The sequence below is a fragment of the Mustela nivalis genome (genome assembly GCF_964662115.1).
Source record: "Mustela nivalis genome assembly, chromosome: 5".
NCBI lineage: Eukaryota > Metazoa > Chordata > Mammalia > Carnivora > Mustelidae > Mustela > Mustela nivalis.
In genome coordinates this window covers 84,609,048-84,630,347 of record NC_139024.1, presented here as the reverse complement: position 1 = coordinate 84,630,347, position 21,300 = coordinate 84,609,048, and the positions used below count along the sequence as shown (strand labels likewise).

Below are 21,300 nucleotides of genomic sequence, written 5' to 3'. Positions count from 1 at the left end.
TGTAGCAATGAATGTAAGGAATGTGTATCTGATTTACAAACTCAGAGGTATAAGAAATGGAGTTTTTTTTTTTTTTAAGATTTTATTTATTTATTTGACAGAGAGAAATCACAAGTAGTCGGAGAGGCAGGCAGAGAGAGAGAGAGAAGCAGGCTCCCTGCTGAGCAGAGAGCCCGATGCGGGACTCGATCCCAGGACCCTGAGATCATGACCTGAGCCGAAGGCAGCGGCTTAACCCACTGAGCCACCCAGGCGCCCCAAGAAATGGAGTTTTTATTCTAACTGCATGTAATTTAAAAGCCCCATTTTCTGAGGGGGTAGGTAGAAACTAAATCTCAATAAATTCAGGACTCTCCTACTGCTTTTCTCTGAGGTAAAATATTAAGTTCCTGAAATGTCTAGAAGGTTGGAGGAATGTGAGCATCTGATCTTCCACAGGAGAACCATTCTATTGGCCTTTGCTGAAATGCCAGGTCTCCTATTTGGTCCTTTGTTACAGATCTATGGGCTTGCTGTAAGACCATCCTTCATTCTGGTCTGTCACCTCCCTTGCTACTTCATTCTGCTATTTCCATGCCATGTCAGCTGTTTCCATTCTGCTATTTCCATGTTATGTCAAGGAACTCTTTGGGCCTATGAGTTCTCCTCTATAATGTTTACCCAGGGAACACTGATCATTCTGCAGCTCTTACATCACATGAGACCATGGGAAACTAAGTCCTGAGGTTTATATATGGTCCCACCTATTAGACATCCATCGCAGTCATTTCTTCAGGGATCTTCCTGACTTCAGGGTTTCTACCTGGGAAACCAAATACAGGGCCCTTTTCCATTCAGAAGGTTGGGCCTCTTCATGGGGATTCACCAGGTCTCAGAGCTCTCCCTCCTTACAACTCAAAGCACAAAGGTATTAGATTTTTGAAACTCAAAGGCCCTTTTCTAACATCTCTAAGGCCTGTGTTCTAGATGCCTGAATAGAGAAGGGCCATGGGTCACAGAAATGTAGGGAGAAAAGTTAGTATTTTAAAATATCATGCCACATGAATAATAGGATGTATGTCCTTCAAGTCTGTATATAGGATTTATAAATCCTGTAAGGATTTCTATCCCATTATTATATTATTGTATTATGCTCAATATGACTGAGGGCACACAATGATATTAAGTGTTCCCATTGAACCAGAAGGCTGGAAGTATGAGACAGGGATCCTGCACTCAGAATATTATAATTTGTGGAGACAAACTGCACAAAACAACAGCACAACAGCAAAGCAAAATATCAAGAGTTAAATGGGCTTAAAGGCAATAATAAGTACTCTACGTGGGGCTTTTAGTGGCAAGTTATAACACCTTTAAATCAGTGTTTCCCTTTTGGGAACAAGGACCTCTAGACAAGCCAGGACTAGAGTTGTGGGGATAGGAGGCAAAGATGCCCCCATGTGAATAACTAAGCAATGGTGGTAGGCAGGAGCTGCTCACATTTCCACCCCTTGGTTCCTAAACCCATGATGCTTGACTTAGGTATGTGCCCTGGCAGATGGCATCATGTCATTACAGGGTTATATCTCCAAGCTGACACCTCAGCTACCCCTTCAGAAGAGCATCTCATCACACTCCCACACTTCTCATCTCTCCATATCAAATTTAAACTGGCTCAAGCACTCACATGCCATTTATGTAGGAAGTTTAACATCACTCTCTTGGTGGTGCAACATGTGACAGGTCTAGCAGATTCCCTGTCCTGTGGCCACTACCACACCTCCTTTGCTGTAAAATAGACCCTTCGGCTGCCATCACCATGAGAAAAACATGCTCCAGGCAGCCATTGCCCTTCTAGCCTAGATCCAATCATGCGACACATGGAGCAGGGCATCCCAGGTCTCTCAAAGCCTGAAACAGAGTGACCTTAGCTGATCTGCATGAGCAAGAAATCAGTGCTTATTGTAGGTTACTGAGATTTTGTGGCTGTTTGTGATGTAGCATTTTTTTTTAAAGATTTTATTTATTTATTTGACAGAGAGAGATCACAAGTAGGCAGAGAGGCAGGCAGAGAGAGAGGGAAGCAGGCTTCCTGCTGAGCAGAGAGCCAAATGCGGGACTCGATCCCAGGACCCTGAGATCATGACCTGAGCTGAAGGCAGCGGCTTAACCCACTGAGCCACCCAGGCACCCGTGATGTAGCATTTTTGTGACAATAACTGATTGGCACACACTTATATCTTTACCTCTTTACATTTATAGCTTTACCTTTAAAATTTCTTAGTTTATCTTGTTCTTTATAATAATTACTTATTATTTGCATTTAAAAAATTAGGTTTTCCTGATGATACAAACAAATGGAAAGATATTCCATGTTCATGGATTAGATAAACAAATATTGTTAAAATATCCATGCTACCCAAAACAATTCGTAGATTTAATGGAATCTCTATCAAAACACCAACAGATTTTACCCAGAACTGGAACAAATAATCCTAAAATGTGTATGGAACCACAAAAGACTCCAAATAGCCAAAGCAATCTTGAAAAAGGACAAAACTTAAGGTATTATAATCCCAGATTTCAAGATACAGCACGTGTGGTACTGGTACAACAACAGACACATAGACCTATAGAAGAGAATAAAGAATCCAGAAATAAACCCATGATTATATGGTCAATTAATCCGTGACAAAGGAGGCAAGAATATGCAGTGGGAAAAAGTCTCTTCAATAAAGGTGCTGGGAAAAAAAAATAAAAAATAATAAAGGTGTTGGGGAAACTGGAAGGCTAAATGTAAAAGAATGAAAATGTACCACTTTCTTACACCATACACAAAAATAAACCCAAAATGAATTAAGGACCTAAACATGAGACCTGAAACCATAAACATCATAGAAGAAAGCACAGGCAGTAATTTAATATTGGCCATAGCAATATTTTTCTAGATAGTCTCCTGAAGCAAGGGAAACAAAAGCAAAAATAAACTACTGGAACTACATCAAAATAAAAAGCTTCACTGAGGGTTGCTGCGGGGAGAGGGGTTGGGAGAAGGGGGGTGGGGTTATGGACATTGGGGAGGGTATATGCTTTGGTGAGTGCTGTGAAGTGTGTAAACCTGGCGATTCACAGACCTGTACCCCTGGGGATAAAAATATATGTTTATAAATAATAAAAAATTAAAAAAAAAAAAGCTTCTGCACAGCAAAGGAAACAGTCAACAAAAATAAAAAACAACCCACTGTATAAGAGAAGATACTTGTAAATGACATATCTGATAAAGGGTTAGTATCCAAAACACATAAAGAATACAACTACGGATACAACTCAATACACATAAAACCAAATAATCCAATTTAAAAATGGGTAGAAGACATGAATGGACGTTTTTCCAAAGACATACAGGTGGCCAACAACCACACAAAAAGATGCTCAGCACCACTAATCATCAGGGAAATGCAAATCAAAACCACAATTAAATATCACCTCACGGGGCATCTGGGTGGCTGAGTGGGTTAAAGCCTCTGCCTTTGGCTCAGGTCATGATCCCAGGGTCTTGGGATCAAGCCCCACATCAGGCACTCTGCTCAGCTGGGAGCCTGCTTCCTCCTCTCTCTCTGCCAGTTTCTCTGCTTACTTGTGATCTCTGTCAAAAACAAAAACAAAAAAAAAACCTTAAAAAAAAAAGATATCACCTCACACCTGTCAGAATGGTTAAAATCAACAACACAAACAACAGGTGTTAGTGAAGATGCGGAGAAAGGGGAACCCTCTTGCACTGTTGGTGGCAATGCAAACTGGTGCAGCCATTGTGGAAGACAGTATGGAGGTTCCTCAAAAAGTTAAAAATAGAATTACTTTATGGCCCAGTAATTGCACTACTGGGTATTTACCAAAAGTATATGAAAACACTAATTTGAAAAGATGTAAGCACCCCGATGTTTACTGCAGCATTATTTACAATAGCCAAATTACGGAAGCAGCCCAAGTGTCCACTGATAGATGAACATATAAAGAAGATATGGTATGTATATACAATGCAAACTAAAAAAAGAATGAAATCTTGCCATTTGCAACAACATGGATGGAGCTAGAGGGTATAATGCTAAGTGAAATTAGTCAGAGAAAGACAAATGCCATACATTTCACTCATATGTGGAATTTAAAAAGCAAATGAGCAAAGAAGAAAAAAACAGAAAACAAACTCTTAACCATAGAGAATAAACAGATGGCTACCAGAGGGGAGATGGGCGGGAGATGGGTGAAACAGATGAAGGGGATTAGAGTACACTTACATGAGCACTGAGTAATGTACAGAGGTGTTCAATCACTGTATTGCACACATGAAGCTAATATAATACCATATGTTAACTAAACTGGAATTAAATAAAAATAAAGAGGTAATTAAGTTAAAATGAAAAATAAATTTAAAAAATAAAAATACTAGCGTTTCCTCAGAACTGTTTTAGTCACATAGCACAGCTTTTACTATGTATGTACTCACTGTTATTCTTATATATATATTTTTTGAAATTTCAATTTTGATTTCCTCTTTAACTCTAGAAGATCAATCTTATTTTGCTATCCTTTTGATGCTAATTGTAGTTTACTGCATTGTGGCTAGTGAATGAGAACTGAATCACTTCATCCTTTGGAAATTTACTATAATTTTCTTTGTGAACAAGCATAGGCTTGATCTTTGCTGCTGTTCCTTGGACAAAAACAGTACGTATCATCTGTTACAGTATTTACTAAGTTCTATTTACAACCTCTAGGTCAGGCTGAGAATTTAATGAAAATCCTCCACAACCAGTGCTGTCCCCTCCCCCTCCCTCTTCTCCTTCCTCTTTTTCGTTTTCCCCTTCACCCTCTTCCTCTTCTTGTTTGTCTAGTGGGTACATTGAATTCTAAGAAACATTTATTAAGATTTCTTAAGAAAATTGTAGTTTTAAAAAAATCTCTTCATTTTTGAAAAGTTTTCGCCTTCCATAGTTTACTTATAGTAGCTACTATAGTAGTAGTAGCTATTACTATACTAGTAATACTAGTATATTACTATACTACTATACTAGTATAGTAGCTATTACTATAGTAGCTACTTCCATAGCTACTATAGTGTTTGATACATAAAGGTGTAGAGATATTTATTTATTTATTTACTTGTCAGAGAGAGAGAGGGAGAGAGAGCGAGCACAGGCAGACAGAATGGCAGGCAGAGGAAGAGGGAGAAGCAGGTTCCCCACCGAGCAAGGAGCCCAATGCTGGACTCGATCCCAGGATGCTGGGATCATGACCTGAGCCGAAGGCAGCTGCTTAACCAACTGAGCCACCCAGGCGTCCCTTGATACATAAAGGTTTAAAACAGATCTTCATTTCTTGGGCTTTTATCATACAGAATACCCTTTCTTTTTCTGTGTATAATGTTTTTGATCTTAAATTCCATTATACATGAAATTGATATTGCCACCTCTGCTTTCATTTTGCTTGCATCTAGTTGAAATTTTTGCTCGTCTTCCTTCTCCTTTAAAATTTTTTCTGCTTGGGGGTGTTTGGGTAGCTCAGTTGGTTAAGCATCTGCCTTTGGCTCAGATTATGATCTCAGGGTCCTAGGATTGAGTCCTGAGTCCCACATCAGGCTCTCTGCTCAGCGGGAAGTCTGCTGCTCCCTCTCACTCTCCCTCAGTTCTCTCCCTCTCTCAAATAAATAAATAAAATTTTAAAAAATAATTTTTTTCTACCTTATTATCTTATTTATTTATTTATTTGAGAGAGAGAGAGAGAGCATGAGAAGGTAGGTCAGAGGGAGAAGCAGACTCCCCATGGAGCTGGGAATCTGATGTGGGACTCAATCCTGGGACTACAGGATCATGACTTGAGCCAAAGACAGTCGCTTAATCAACTGAGCCACCCAGGTGCCCTCTACCTTATTATCTTAAGCTAGTCAATCAAAGTACATAGAAAATAGTGAATAGTTTCCCTCTCTCTAATAACAGCTAGTTTGAAGAAATTTACGTTAAAACTGTGGTGTATACCTATCCTTCAACACCATTCTCTAAGTTCATAAGTAAGTATGAGTGTGTTATGGTAGGCTGAATATTGGCTCCCAAAATATCCAGGTCCTAATTTCTGAAGCCAGTGAATGTTACCTTCTGTGGAAAAATAGTCCTTGTACAGGTGGTTATGTTGGGGATTTTGAGATGAAGAGGTTATCCTGGATTAACTGGGTGGGTCCCAAATACAATCTTAAGTGTCCCTGTAAGAAGGAGATGGAGGGACATCTGACACAGAAGAGGAAAAGGCAACCTGAAAATGCCAGTAGAGACTGAAGGGATGTGGCCACAAGCCAAGGAATACTGGCAGCCACCAGAAGCTGGAAAAGACAAGGAATAGATTCTTCTCTAATGACTCTGGAGAGAACAGGAAAATTAAAGATATTTATAATGCTCTCTGATATATCTTTAGACACACAATGGGTAAATAGTGCTAAGTCTCAAGGTACAAATATGGTGCCAACACTCCTATCTCTCCAAATCAAATTTGAGTTGGCTCAAACACCCAGATGCCATTTAGGTTGGAAATTCAGAATCACTCTCTTGGGCTATTCCCACTGATCCTAAATTGATTTTCTTTGATGAAGTATGTGTACCTTCTGTATCACAGTTATCTGGAGTTATTGTGAAAAACAGACTCCCATATGACTGATGGTATCCATCAATCAGAATCTCTGGAAGAGGGGTTCAGCATGCCCCAGTGCATTCTTGTGCACACTTAACACTTCTTAGTCTGAAATTTCCACATGACTGCTAGACCAACATTCTCTGATACAATTTTCTACGATGATAGAAGTGTTTTACACATGTACTATGTAGTCACGGGCCACATGTGGTTATTGAGCTTTTAAAATGTGATTTGTGTGATTGAAGAACGGAATTTCTAATTTAATTGAATTTAAATAGTCACAGGAGCATATTGGACAGCACAGTTCTAGACGGTTAGTACCTGAGAGCAAAAACTGGATCTTCAATCTCTGTATCCCTCTGTGCCTGGCACATGGTAACCTGCACACAAAAACTGAAATAGGGGGCACCTGGGTGGCTCAGTGAGTTTAAGCCTCTGCCTTTGGCTTAGGTCATAATCTCAGGGTCCTGGGATCAGGCCCCACATAGGGCTCTCTGTTCAGTAGGGAGCCTGCTTCCCTCTCTCTGCCTGCAGCTCTGACTACTTGTGATCTCTCTCTCTGTCAAATAAATAAAATCTTAAAAAAAAAAAAAGCTGAAATAGGGAACAGGTCTGCACTATTTCCATTTTTTGAGGTTCCTAGTATATTAAGAAATGACAAAACAGGATTGCAGAATTTGTGTTATATTTTAGCTGTTTACCTTACACTTTTTTTTTCTGGTGATGAGATTTTAAGATCTACTCTCTTAGCAACTTTTAAATATGCAATGAAGTTTTATTAATTGTAGCCATCCTCCTGTACATTCCAACCCTATCATTTATTTTCTAACTAGAAATTTATACCTTCTTCACCCATTTCGCCCACTCTCCAGCCTCTGCCTCTTGTGACCACCAATCTGTTCTCTGTATGTTGGAGCTTGGTTTTGATTTTGTTACTGTTTTAGATTCCACATTTGAGTAAGATCATATTGTATTCTTCTGTCTGACTTATTTCACTTAGCATAAGGCCCTCAAGATCCATCCAAGTTGTTGCAAATAGCAACAACTGGCTGAATAGTATCTATTGTTTATATATACCACATTCTCTTTATTCATCCATGAACACTTAGTTTGTTTCCCTATCTTGGCTATTGTAAATAATGCTTTAATGAACATGGGAGTGAAGATATCTTCTTAAATTAGTGTTTCAATAAATACCCAGAAGTGGAATTGCTGGAGGATATGGTAGTTCTATTTTTAATCTTTTGAGGAAGCTCCATACTGTTTTCCACAGTGGCTGCACCAATTTACATTCCCACCAACAGTGTACAAGGGTTCTCTTTTCTCCACATCCTTGCCTGTATTTGTTATTTCTTACCTTACACTTTCAAAATACCTTTATTGTCTATTCTCCAGATAATTACAAGATTATTATATCACAGACACATTCTTGTCTGATAAGAAGGCCTAATTGTTAGGGGGCATTCAATTGCCTTTCTACCTTTAACTTAGCACATATAAAAGATGTATTAAGACAATGATGAATCCTACTTTAATATTTTCCATGTACCTTCAGATCAAGCATGTATGTGCAAATATATACACCAGTGAATACAAACCAGAACACTAATACATGGTAGAAAGGAATTTAAAGCAAATAATATTACTTAGATTAGATAATAGAAAAGGCAATTCTTCAAATTCTGGCCTACTAACAGAAAATACTGAGAGAAGTGGTGAAAAATTATTTGATGCGAGAATTAGGGACTTCCAGTTTCCCATTAATGCTTGCCAATCATTACCTTACCTATCTACCTCCATCAGAAGGAAAAAAATCAAAATTAAAAGAATGACATTGTGTAGATTTGCAATACCATTAAAATTTCTTTGAAGATAATTCATTTTTCTAGCTTTATTTAGCTAAACTGAAGAGATTGGAGACCTTACAAAACAAAAGATTCTTTTTAAAATTTTTTTTTATTTTTTCAGTGTTCCAAGATTCATTATTTATGCTTCACACTCACTGCTCCATGCAATACGTGCCTACCTTAACACCCACCACCAGGCTCACCCTTCCCCCCACTCACCTCCCCTCCAAAACCCTCAGTTTGTTTCTCAGAGTCCACAGTCTCTTATGGTTTGTCTTCCCCTCTGATTTCCCCCAATTCACTTTTCCTTCCCTTCTCCTAATGTCCTCCATGTTATTCCTTATGCTCCACAAGTAAATGAAACTATATAAGTGACCTTCTCTGCTTGACTTATTTCACTCAGCATAATCTCCTTCAGTCCCGTCCATGTTGATACAAAAGTTGGGTATTCATCCTTTCTGATGGAGGCGTAATATCCCATTGTATATATGAACCATATCTTCTTTATCCATTCGTCTGTTGAAGGGCATCCTGGCTCTTTCCACAGTTTGACCATTGTGAGCATTGCTGCTGTGAACACTGGGGTGCATAAGGCCCTTCTTTCCACTACATCTGTATCTTTGGGGTAATACCCAGTAGTGCAATTGCAGCATCATAGGGTAGCTCTATTTTTAATTTAAGGAATCTCCACACCGTTTTCCAAAGTGGCTGCACCAACTTGGATTCCCAACAACACCTTCTTATCAGCATGGAAGAAATGTTGAAGTTTCAACTCCTGCTTGAAGTAAGGGCAAGTGGCTACACATAAGGTAGTCATCATTATATGGTTATCATTCATTTCCCTAGCTTTTTCCACAATCAACTTTTTGCACAATTGGCCAGTGCAATTGTACACAGAATGCAGAAAATTCTAAGTAAGTCCAAGCAAGAGAAAAACCCAGATTTAAGTAGGTTAGGATCAGTGAACAAATTAGAATGTAAATATGCAGACCACAGGTTCCTATTCAGGCACTAAAACTGACCTAAGCTTGAATCATAGCTTCCTGATTGATGGCCAAAGTGTAAAGGGAAACACATTCAGTTACATAATCTACTTGTCTGTATGGAAGACATATTCAGTTATTCAAGGGTAGCTAAGCATTTCATGACACTTGGTTTGAAAAGAAAATTCTCTCATGGGATTTTCCATGGGAAACATAAAATGACCAAATGCACAGTAGCTCTACAATAAATGCACTAGTGGGCTCTGTGGAGCAGTCTCTTCTAGAATCCCTTAATGTGTGCCAAAGACACAATATTCAAAAGACAAGTCAGTAAACTACTCCTGGAAGAGGGTAAGAAAGGGCTGTGTGTGTATGAGCTCAGGATAATATGATCAGGTATGTAGTTTTCTGAGGCACCAGGTAATATTCTGTGGTTGAGTAATGGCAAATTCATATTGTTTAGAATTCAGTAATCCAATTAGCAGATGGTGGGTGGTTGACAGTCTTTTGTGAAGAATGAGTCATCCCATAGAGATTCTCACCTAGATAGGAACATTTCTCTCTACATGGTGGTGAACAGAGGGAGAACCTGGTGGGAATCCAGGATTTTCCTTTAAAAACAACTCTTCAGGGGCGCCTGGGTGGCTCAGTGGGTTAAAACCTTTACCTTCCGCTCAGGTCATGATCTCAGGGTCCTAGGATGGAGCCCTGCATCGGGCTCTCTGCTCAGCAGGGAGCCTGCCTCCTCCTCTCTCTCTGCCTGCTTCTCTGCCTACTTGTGATCTTTGTCTGTCAAATAAATAAGTAATATCTTTTTTAAAAAAGGAAAAAAATAAAAACAACTCTTCAAAAATAAGAAATATTAGGGGCACCTGTGTGGCTTAGTCAGTTAAGTTCTCACTCTTGATTTCAGGTCAGGCCATAATTTCAGGGTCGTGAGATTGAGCCATTCATGGGGCTCCTCACTCAGCAGGGAGTCTGCTTGTCCCTATCTCTCTGCTCCTCTTTGCTCTCTCTCTCTCAAAGAAATAAATTTAAAAAAAATAAGAAAATGAGTAAGTGTTCAAGTCCATAAAGTTCTATCTGACAGAGCAGAAAGTCTGCAAACTCACATACAAGTCTGTTTTTTGTGTTTTCTTTGTTTTATTTTTACAAAGTTAACTAGGTAACTAATACATTAACTAACATGTTAGTTACCAATATATAGAGATAATAGATTTCAAATCTGACAACCCTGGATAATGGTCCCACCCCTTGGCAACAATCTGTTGGGATGAGTGTAGAGCATTTAGGTGTTTGAATGCCCTGTTGGAAAATGGAGATTTGAACTAAAAAATTTCCAAAGAAGAAATGTCAGTTGTTCACTAAAAAGTTTTCAAATAAGAAATTATCAGTTGTTCACTTTGGCTATAGAAAAAGTCTGCATAACGCTCCCATGAAATGTATGGCTTTTAGTAAAGTGACTGGCCAGTAAATCTGCCTGAAAGAATTACTTGCAAAACATACCTTAATTTTTTTTTTAAAGATTTTATTTATTTTTTCCACAGAGAGAGAAACAGTGGGAGAGGGAATACAAGCAGGGGGAGTGGCAGAGGAAGAAGCAGGCTTCTCACTGAGCAGGGAGCCTGATGCCGGGCTTGACCCAGGACTTTGGGATCCTGACCTGAGCTGAAGGCAGATGCTTGACCACTGAGCTACCCAGCTACCAAAACATACCTTTAAATAAAGAAATGAATCTGGTATTTAGTTATTGAATTTAAGCCAATTAAACTTGAGAAAGAAATAATTATTTTAATTTTAGAACAGGGGATCTTTATCCACTTTCAGCCAATGATAAAACACAGAAACAACTGCACATTAAACTTCATCATAATAAAATATCAGCATTAAAGATTATCGACTTTCTATCTCTAAAGCAAGCTAGCATATGTCAAAATAATCCAAAGTGGTTTCAAATAATTTAAATACAGATTAAAAACAAAGAGGGCCACAACTTGCTTCTTTTATGCTACTTGAAATACATTCTGATCTGTCTGGACACAAATTCTAGTGATCCAGGCTTTCAAAAAATGCAGAAGTCCTGGTTTTCTAAGAACTAGGAATCCATATTGAACTCATGGGATTTAATTGGAAACTAGTTCTTATCCATAGAGTAAAGCCTGAGAAATCACTGGAAGCTGCAAACATTCTTTTATTTGCTTTTTCTAATTATAAATGTATCCTGTCAAAATTTAGAAAACAAAGAAGAATTTAGATTATTTTTCCCCCAACTTTTTATTTTGAAAAATTTCAAACCAACAAAATACAGATATGCAGGCCAAGGGTGCTGCCAGTTACTAATTCTGAGCCACATTTTACTTGGAGCTCCTTGGCAGTCAAAGTGAAGGGAAAAAAACGCCTGTTATATAATTCACATTGCCTATAAGGAGAAAACATACCAGTTACTCAACAGTAGCCAAGTGTTTCATGACATTTGGTCTGAGAAAAAATTCTCTTGTGTTCATTTAATAAGGACTATGAAGCAGTATCACACACAACAGCCCTACTGTAAGTGCACTGATAAGTTCTGGAAACCATGGTCGTCTAGAATCCCTCAATGTTAGCAGAAGGTGCCTGGTATGGTTGAACCCTGGCCCCAGCAGTTACTGTGTGACCTTGGATAAAGTGCTTAAAATTTCTATGCCTGATTTATAAAAGTATTGTGATTAAACCACATACCTCAAAGAGTTGTTATGAGGCTTAGATGAGTTACTGCCTATTATGTACCTAAAACAGGACCTGGCACACAGTAAGCATCATCATTATTATAGTAAATGTTAAAATGAAGGTGTGCACATGATATAATACTACAGAGCAAAGGCACTTAAACTAAGGAAAGGAGGATGCCTGAGCAGGGTCCAAATCTTAAGTCTATTACTTAACTGTTGTCAGTATGACCTTGACCAGATTACTTCAACTCTGTGTTCTCACCTGCTAAAACGGAGATAAAATGCCAGCTGTTGATACAAAAAGCTGATGTCTTCAAAATTAAATGAGATAATATCTGAGAATCAGATGAGCCAATGTAATAGAGTGTGGTATATATAACAAATAGATGTTTCCTCTTGGAGCTGGTGGAATAAATAAATTCCTCTTGCATGCAACTGGTACATATGCCCATTTTCCCCAGTTCAACAGTTTAGAAGTAGATCTACATAAATAATCTTCCAGATCACAACAAAACTATCTAGAAGGAATGTTAAATGATTGGCACTTAGTACAACTCTCATTTTTTAAATTATCAGGGGAAATTTCATTGGTACAGTTATGTCCATTTTTGAAGCACATTATGCCTACCTGAGAGAGTAGGTAAATATCTTGGTTTCCATTGGACAAAATTGTTTGCTCCCGTGTCACTTTATACATCCCTTATTTCATTTCATACAAATTTCTACTATAGCATGTAGTATACTATGTTACAGTTAATAGTTCATTCAATTTGTACCTTGCTTTGCTTAAAAAAGAACTATGGCAATGAGTTACACGCTTATGTGTTTATCTTCCTTCCTAAATTTTAAGCTTCTCAGATAAATGTGTCAGATCCACAGTATGTGGATAGAAGCTGGCATATAATATACTAACTAACTCTCAATGTTTGGTGAAATAACCTGAGTAGGATTTTAAGTGTGCTGTTATAAGCAAATGGGCCTAAAAGAAAGTTGGGATTACCTAGGAATTTATGTGCAAATCATAGACTCAGCCTGATCTCTCCTTGGGTACATGAGAAAAACCAAAGCCTGGAAGACTTAAAGTGATTTTCCCAAAGTTACCTAGCTAGTTAATTGCCAGAACCAAGACTAGAGTTTCAAACTTCCATCAACCATACCAGAATCCAATCCACTATATTGACCTGCCTTTCAGACCCCACTAATTTGATGTCTATATCCACTACCTCACTTAAACCATTATTATTGATCACCAACCACTTTTGTGTTCTTAAATCCAGTCATTGCTTTTCAGTCCTCGATATACTTGACCTACTTGCGATCTCTGACTCTGCTGAACCCTGTCTCCATCTTAGAATTCTTTCCAACCTTGGCTTTTGAGGCATTATGGCCTTTGCAAGTTCCTCAGACTTTTTTGTGGGCTTCTGTTCATCTGCCACTGCTTTTTAGAGCTAGGGCTTCCTGGGACTCTATCCTTGGCCTTCTTTATTATTTCTTCTATATTTTCTCCCTGATTGAACTCATCCATACCTAGTACTTAAATTACTAATTAAAAGTTAATGTCCTCTAAAACTATTTTATTTTGACTCAACTTCTCTTCTCATTCATAGATCTGTGTAATTCAACTGCTTATTAGATATTTCCCTCTGGATGTGGGGTTCCCTCCAGTCAGTCACAGTCACAATGCTCAGTCTTTGAGAGAGCCTGAGAACCTACCTGCATGCTTCTCTTTCAAATAAAGGAGAATGTGGCAGAAGACCAGCTATCATCTTTACTATTGACTGTATCAGTTTCCTATTGCTATTGTAACAAATATCACAAACTTAGTAAACAACACAAATTTATTACCTCGCAGTCCTGGAGACTAGAAATCCTAAAATCAAGATATTGGCAAGATATTGCCTTTTCCAGCTTCCAGGAGTCTGCATTCCTCTGTTCCATTTTCAAGGCCAGCAGTGCAGATTCTTCAAATCTCTCTTTCTCCCTCACTTTTGTTTTCCCTGATTCAGACCTTCCTACTTCCAAGGCCAGCCAAATAACCTAAAATAATCTCTTCATTTTAAGATCCTTAACTTAATCCCATCTACAAAGTCTCTTTTGCCATGTAAGAGAGGGAACACATTCATGAGATTCTGTAGATTAGGCCATGGACATCCTTGGGGGACCATTATTCTGTGTGGATGTTACCTGTGGGCAGAGTGCTTCCTAATACCAAATTATGAAATTAAATTTGTTTACTAACTTTGTGGTCCTAGACCAGGCACCCTGTTTCTGGAGAAGGAGAGAGTACCACCAAGGCAACTTCTTGAAGGCAATTTTCTTTTAAGAGAAAAGAATGGGGTGGGTTATATATGTCCAGTTGCTCCTTTTAAATTCACCAATCAGGAAGTCACCGCTTCAGGGAGTAGTGAGCTGGGGCAGGTGCAATGAGAGGCCATGATTATTATATTAATGGCTATCACTCCAAATGGAAAGAAACATCATGAGCAGAGTCCAAATGGACTCCAGATTCCATTTGGAGTGACAGCCATTAATATAATACTCCTGGCCTCTCCCTGCAAGTGTCCCAGTGGAGATTGTTTCCCCAATAAGCAGATTTATATTTGAACTCATCACCATCTCATTCCACAAATCTGATCATCCTCCAACACTCCCACCACCACTATCTTGTAATTTAGTACAGAAACTGGTGGATAACCCAGACTCATCTTTCTTCCCATCTTGCTAAATGGCTCCACCATCTATTTCAGCATCCATACTAGAAACTTGTCCTTCTCACTTATCCCCCTCTCAGTCCCGTCAATTCTACCACCTTAACAGCGCTCATATTTATTCTTTCTCCTACATTTCCATTGCCAATACCTTTGTTAAGGCTCTTATCACTTCTTAACTGGAGTGTAGCAATCACCTCAATACTGGTCTCCTGGTCTCAAGTCTTATTCTTCCTGTTCATTTTCACTTCCATACCTTGCTCATGAAACATCCTTCACCTAGAATTATGTCATTTTTAGATAGTCTCACCCCCCCCCCACCCTGGTACCCCAGTCTGTACAAACGTCAAGCAAAATTGCCTATCCAGCATCAGCCAGGATCAGACTTGAACCTAGGTTTCTCTGACTCCAAAGTCCCTGCTTTCTTCTGCTCTTGCTTGGCCGCCTTCTCCTATAATAAAAGTATTTTAAAGTCTAATGGGCTTTATACCCTACAAAGTAAGTTTGTATACATTATTTCCTCTTAGCCTCACGATTCTGCCGGCAGGCAGGATGGGTACTGTTAGCCCCATTTATAAACTAAGTTAACGGGAATGCAAGGATCGGTCCATCACACCCTGCTGCTCGGTTAACGAGGGTCACTCAGCAGTCTTCCGTCAACCGCGCCCTCAGCTCCTTCTGGTTCCACTCCCTGTACAACCTTCCCGCACCGGATCCGCGCGGGTCTGGAAGAGGCCACTGCTCTCGCAACCACAGGAGCACTGGCAACTCGTGGCGGGGACCTTCCCATCTGCAGTGACGCGATCGGTGACGCCATACATTGACGTATGGTGACGTGACTTACCCGGAGCCAGGTGCCGGCAGGGCAGCCACACCCTGGAGCCCCCAGCTAAGGAGGGCGACGGGTCGGGCGGGTGGGGAAACGCCGCAAAACCCGCCAGGGGGCACCTCCGACCCTAAACCCTCAGATCCCGCCTCCCCGCCGCCGACCGGTTGCTAAGTGACGCCAGCGCGCAGAGGCGCGTGCGCGGCCACGGCGGTGTGCGTGAGGGCGGACGCGCGCCGCGGCGGCGGCGGCGGCGGCGGCGAGGACGGCGGCGACGGCGGCGGCCGAGGGGGCGGTGGCTACGAGGGGCGTGCGGAGCAGGCGGAAGAGGCGTCCGTACGGGCGGCTAGGTCGCAGAGGATCATCGTTGGGGTGAGTAGCCGGGGCCTCGGAGGGGAGGTGGGGCCTGGCCGCACCTGCTGCGCGGTCCCGGGGCGCGGGAACGCGTGCCCCCACTGTACCCGCGCGCGCCACTCCACGCCCCTGTGCCGCTTTTTTCCGGGGGCGGGGAAGGAGCGGGGACGGGGGCTGGCGAGGGTCAGTTTCTGGGCGCGGGCGGTCCAGGAGCGGCCGCGAGGGACGGGTGAAGACAGTGTAGTCCCGGAAGGTGTAGTGGGAAGTAGGTGTCTGGGTGGCTTTGCCAGGCTCCCAAACAGAGGAGTCGGAATCTGGAGAAGCCCAGGTTCCCAGAGCAGTCTCGAAGCCTGCCTGAGACAGGGTTGACCCAGCGACCGAGAGGAGGCGGAACTGGGACGCGGGGTTGGGGTTCGGAAAGTTTGGCATGCTGGGGCCTTCCTCGCCCCTGCCCTGGCTGGGCTCCGAGGAGAAGCCGGTTGTTATGGAGAGAGTTGTGAATCAGTGCCGGCAAGCGGCGTCAGACACACCCACGACCCGGGGAAGGCGATCTGTCAGTACTGATAGGGGGCGGCCAACCTGTTGCCTAGAGTTTCCAACTTCGCATGTATGTGCACGTGCCTAAGGCACGCATACAACTTTGCCCTAGGCATTCTGTCACATTGTTGCTAAGGATTTTGAGGCCGGGGGCGGATATCCATCCTAAGTTCTCACTTCCTCGCAGACTCAAATCAGCTGTTTCATTTCTCAGACCCCTGTTGTTTTTTTGTCATCGTGAAGGCCAAGGAAGCAGGGAGGCACAGTTTTTTGTCTTCCTTAAAAGTAGTACAGACTTGCTAGTTACTAGGTAGAAAATACAGATTCTGTTTAACGTGCAGGCTAGAAAATGGTGGTGGAAGAGCAAGCCTGAGGGTAAGGTGCAGCAAATCAACGGGGACCAGTACACTCTGTGCAATGGATCCCCTTGTGAGTCAGTGTGTGGCGGCTGTAGTTACTATCCTTGGGAAAAAGAGCATTGGAGGTACAGAAGAAGTTATTATTTCCCGACTTTTGATTAAGGCAATGCCTAGAACTGGTACAGAGACTATCCTGAAATTTAATCGTGATCTGTGCAAGAAAGTTAAAGAAATTAACTTATGAGTTTTGGTTCAGCTCTAAAATTTTGTGGTTCAGTTTCCTAACAGAGGATCTGTAAAGTGTGCTGCCTGAGGTGCTTACATGTTGGAATCAATAATCTTGCTCTGTAGCACATAGAGTACTGGAAATTTAGTGTCTCTTGTTCTCTGGACAGTACCCGTTTTTAGGACAGGTATTATGTCATTTTTATTCATGGCTATCTCTTAAGCATCTACAGAAGTTTGCTGCAGAGTAGGCACACAATAGGTATTTTTTAATATATTGCATTGTGAGTGTTTATTGATGTACAGCAAACATTTAATTTAGTTCATCAAGTAGCTAATACATGTGCCCCCCTAGCCTATACCACGTAACATGTGGGAGGAGGGTTGTAGATACAAATGATGTAGAAGACCTGTTTTTTGTTTTGTTTTGTTTTGTTTTTAAGAGCATATGTATGTCAAATCATGAAACCAAATGAGGCAGTATGTATCCAAGTGCTGTGGGAGGAGCTGTACTTAAGTGCAGGAGAAATTATAGAAAAGTTAAGGCTTGTGGTGGGCTGAGTTAGTGAACTCTTTGGAAGAGGTAAGATTTGATCCGGTCTTTGAAAGAGCTATAAAATTTGAATGAGAGAAAAGAAATCACGTGTTGTGTTGAGAAGATCGTGTGAGTGTTTTTGATGGGGTATATATAGAGGAGACAGACCTTCAGGGCCTGTCCAGTGAATGGAGTAGGAAACCTCTGATAGGGAGATACTGGAGAGAGAAGGTTTAGTAGGTTGGGAAGGGAAAGTGTTAAGACGAAGGCAGGCTTATCAGGATCCCACTGATAACCGGGATAAGGCCAGCTTTTTGGATGGCATGGGAGTTGTGTTAAAATAGAGCCTTAGACAAGAATACGTGTTATCCTTACTTAAACTTAGGGAATATTATGGTTGAACCAGGATCAGGTTGTTGTATACTTCTTTTTTTTTTTTTTTAAGATTTTATTTATTTATTTGACAGACAGAGAGCACAAGTAGGCAGAGAGGCAGGCAGAGAGAGAGGAGGAAGCAGGCTCCCCGCTGAGCAGAGAGCCCGATGCGGGGCTTGATCCCAGGACACTGGGATCATGACCTGAGCCGAAGGCAGAGGCTTTAACCCACTGAGCCACCCAGGCGCCCGTATACTTCTGATTTCAGTTAGTAATTTGAATAAATGCCTCGCTAATGTGAATGTATCTTATGTATTTAGCCATCAGTGCATGTCCCCATTTCTAAAATTTGCCTGATGTGCTTGGGCCTCTCCATTGGAAATCTGAAATGATGTACCCAAAGCAATTATCCAGCCACTCTCGGTGACACAGATTTGCTTGGGATTATCTCTTAACAGTGGTCTGTGAGGATTGTAGTTACTGCTGATCCTGTAATATATACAAAGAATGTTTGCTGGGAAAGGAGTCTGTTTGAAGAAGGATGCTAAAAAATATTGACAGAAAGATTTGAGAAAATTAAAAATGTTGCCGTTGAGTATTGAACCTTTAGTCTTTATAATACCTTTTGTTGTTATGTGGAAATTCTTTTGAGTGGTGCATAAACCTGAAGTTGAATTGCTAACCTACCCTGTGTAAAGTTGCAACACCAAATGTTGCATTATTTAACAACTCAGCAAATATTTATTGGGTGCTGGCTATGGCTAGTACTGTGGTGGGTGCGGGGAACACAAACAACAAGACACAGTCTACCCTCCGAGATACTAAGTGTTCGTCAGACTAGATTAACCCCTAAATGTGGTGTGTTATAAGAGTTAATCACTTTGGAATAAGTAAAATGCTGAGGCCATTGAGGACTTTCGCTGGGGAAAAATTGATAGAATCAGGGAAAGCTTTAAAGAGAAGAGGATAGAACTTATTAGCCCTGCAAGTTAAGTAGAATTTTGCACACGTAAAAGGGAAAACGGGCATTCCAAGCAGAGGGGAGAGCATAAGCAAGGTTGCCAAAGATTAAAAATAATAGGATTTTCAGAAAACCTTGAGTTGTTTCTTGATGAGACAAGAAAGGTATATTTGGAGCCAGATTATGAAGGGGGTTTCCATTCCATTCTAAAAAGCCTAGACTTTCTTCCCTCCAGTGTCACCCCCATGTTGGTGATGGAGGGCCTTAGAAAGTGGACTAATCAGATCACAAAGTTAACTCACAGTTCCTGTGCAGAATTGCGTTAGTGTGGAGAGCCAAGGAGACCAGTTAGAATGTAGATAAAAGATGCTGGGAGCAGGGGAACCTGGGTGGCTCAGTGGGTTGAACCTCTGCCTTCAGCAGGTCATGATCTCAGGGTCCTGGAATCGAGCCCCGCATCTGGCTCTCTGCTCAGCAGGGAGCTTGCTTTCTTGCTTTCTCCTCTCCTCTTCCTGCCTCTCTGTCTACTTGTGATCTCTATCAAATAAATAAATAAAATCTTTAAAAAAAAAAAAAAGATGCTGGGAGCATGAAAAGGGAGAGTGGGAATGGGTGGACTGTAGAGGTATTTTAGATGTTAAAATCTTTTTTTTTTTTTTAAGATTTTATTTATTTATTTGACAGATAACAAGTGGGCAGAGAGGCAGGCAGAGAGGGAGAGAGGAGGAAGCAGGCTCGCCACTGAGCAGAGAGCCCGATATGGGGCTCGATTCCAGGACTCTGAGATCAAGACCTGAGCTGAAGGCAGAAGCTTTAATGAACTGAGCCACCCAAGCGCACCTAGATGTTAAAATCTTTTTTTTTTTTTAAAGATTTATTTATTTATTTATTTGACAGACAGAGATCGCAAGTAGGCGGAGAGGCAGGCAGAGAGAAAGATTGGAGGTAGAAGGCTCCCCGCTGAGCCCCATGCGGGTCTCTATCCCAGGACCCTGAGATCATGACCTGAGCCGAAGACAGAGGCTTTAACCCACTGAGCCACCCAGGCGCACCACATGTTAAAATCTTTAAATGTTATGACCAGCTAGAGGTGAGGGAGTGAGACGTCAAAGGTGTGTATGGCTTGAATAACTGGTGATTTATGAGGACATTAGATTAGATAACACAGGAGGAAGAACAGATATGCAATGGAGAGAGGAAATGATGGCATGTTAATTAGCAGGTCCCTGTGTAGAGTTTAGAGAGCCAATAGTGATTGGGATTTCTACTCCAGAGTTGATGAGACAGTTTAGGAATAATTGTGACAATCTCCAAGGCTAAGGAAATAGTACTTTTCTAGGAGTGAGTATAGTAGTTAACTCTGTGGACTTTGGAGTTCAGAAAACCTGAGGTCAGAGCTGTTTCACTTATTGGTTGGATTGGGCAACTAGGGGCAAGTTATTTAACATTTCTAAGCCTTAATTTCTTCCAAAAAGTGGGATCAATAATACCTTAAAGAATCATTGTGGAGGGGCACCTGGGTGGCTCAGTGGGTTAAGCCGCTGCCTTCGGCTCAGGTCATGATCTCGGGGTCCTGGGATCGAGTCCCGCGTTGGGCTCTCTGCTCAGCGGGGGGCCTGCTTCCCTCTCTCTCTCTCTCTCTGCCTGCCTCTCCATCTACTTGTGATTTCTGTCAAATAAATAAATAAAATCTTTAAAAAAAAAAAGAATCATTTTGGAGATTAAATAAGATAGTATATGCACAATGATTGGTACAGTACCTATCTTATAAATGCTTAATAAATGATAGGTGTTGCTATTAGTAGTGGTAGTTATAGTTAGCATTGTAGAGGTAGTAGAAGAAGATACAACTACCCCAATATTAGAGAATGAGAACTGAAATTACAAGGAGTGGAACTTCTGGACATCAACACTTAGACCAAACTTTGACTGGTCCTCAGACTTCAGGAGAAATACAGGAGGCCTTGATAAAATGCAGATTACTGGACCCCACGCCCATAGTTCCTGATTGAGTAGATCTTAGTGGGGTGGAGAATTTGTATTTTTAACACGTTCTCAGGTGATCCTGATGCTGGTATTCCCATGACCGCACTTTGAGAACTACTGACTTGAAGACTGGGTGAAAGGAGAGAAACCAGCACTGAGACTAACAAAGAGATTGAGGTGAATGGAGAACTAGGAGAGAGTTCAGAGAAGGTTAGGGATGTAGCAGTCTGAAGACTCTG

The 21,300-nt window shown here is 41.1% G+C and overlaps 1 protein-coding gene and 1 long non-coding RNA gene across 2 annotated transcripts in view; one reads left to right on the top strand and one right to left on the bottom strand.

Annotated features, from left to right (window-relative positions):
• Positions 1-15,950, bottom strand: part of LOC309865682 — a 51,989-nt gene extending 36,039 nt beyond the window's left edge. The window contains exon 1 of the long non-coding RNA XR_014312237.1: positions 15,748-15,950. This is a non-coding gene — a long non-coding RNA (uncharacterized lncRNA). The remainder of the gene's footprint in view (positions 1-15,747) is intronic.
• The window catches only part of BTBD9 (BTB domain containing 9), a 415,294-nt gene continuing 409,929 nt past the window's right edge, over positions 15,936-21,300 (top strand). The window contains exon 1 of the mRNA XM_082732274.1: positions 15,936-16,101. The gene's annotated coding sequence lies outside the window, so the exon portion shown is untranslated. The remainder of the gene's footprint in view (positions 16,102-21,300) is intronic.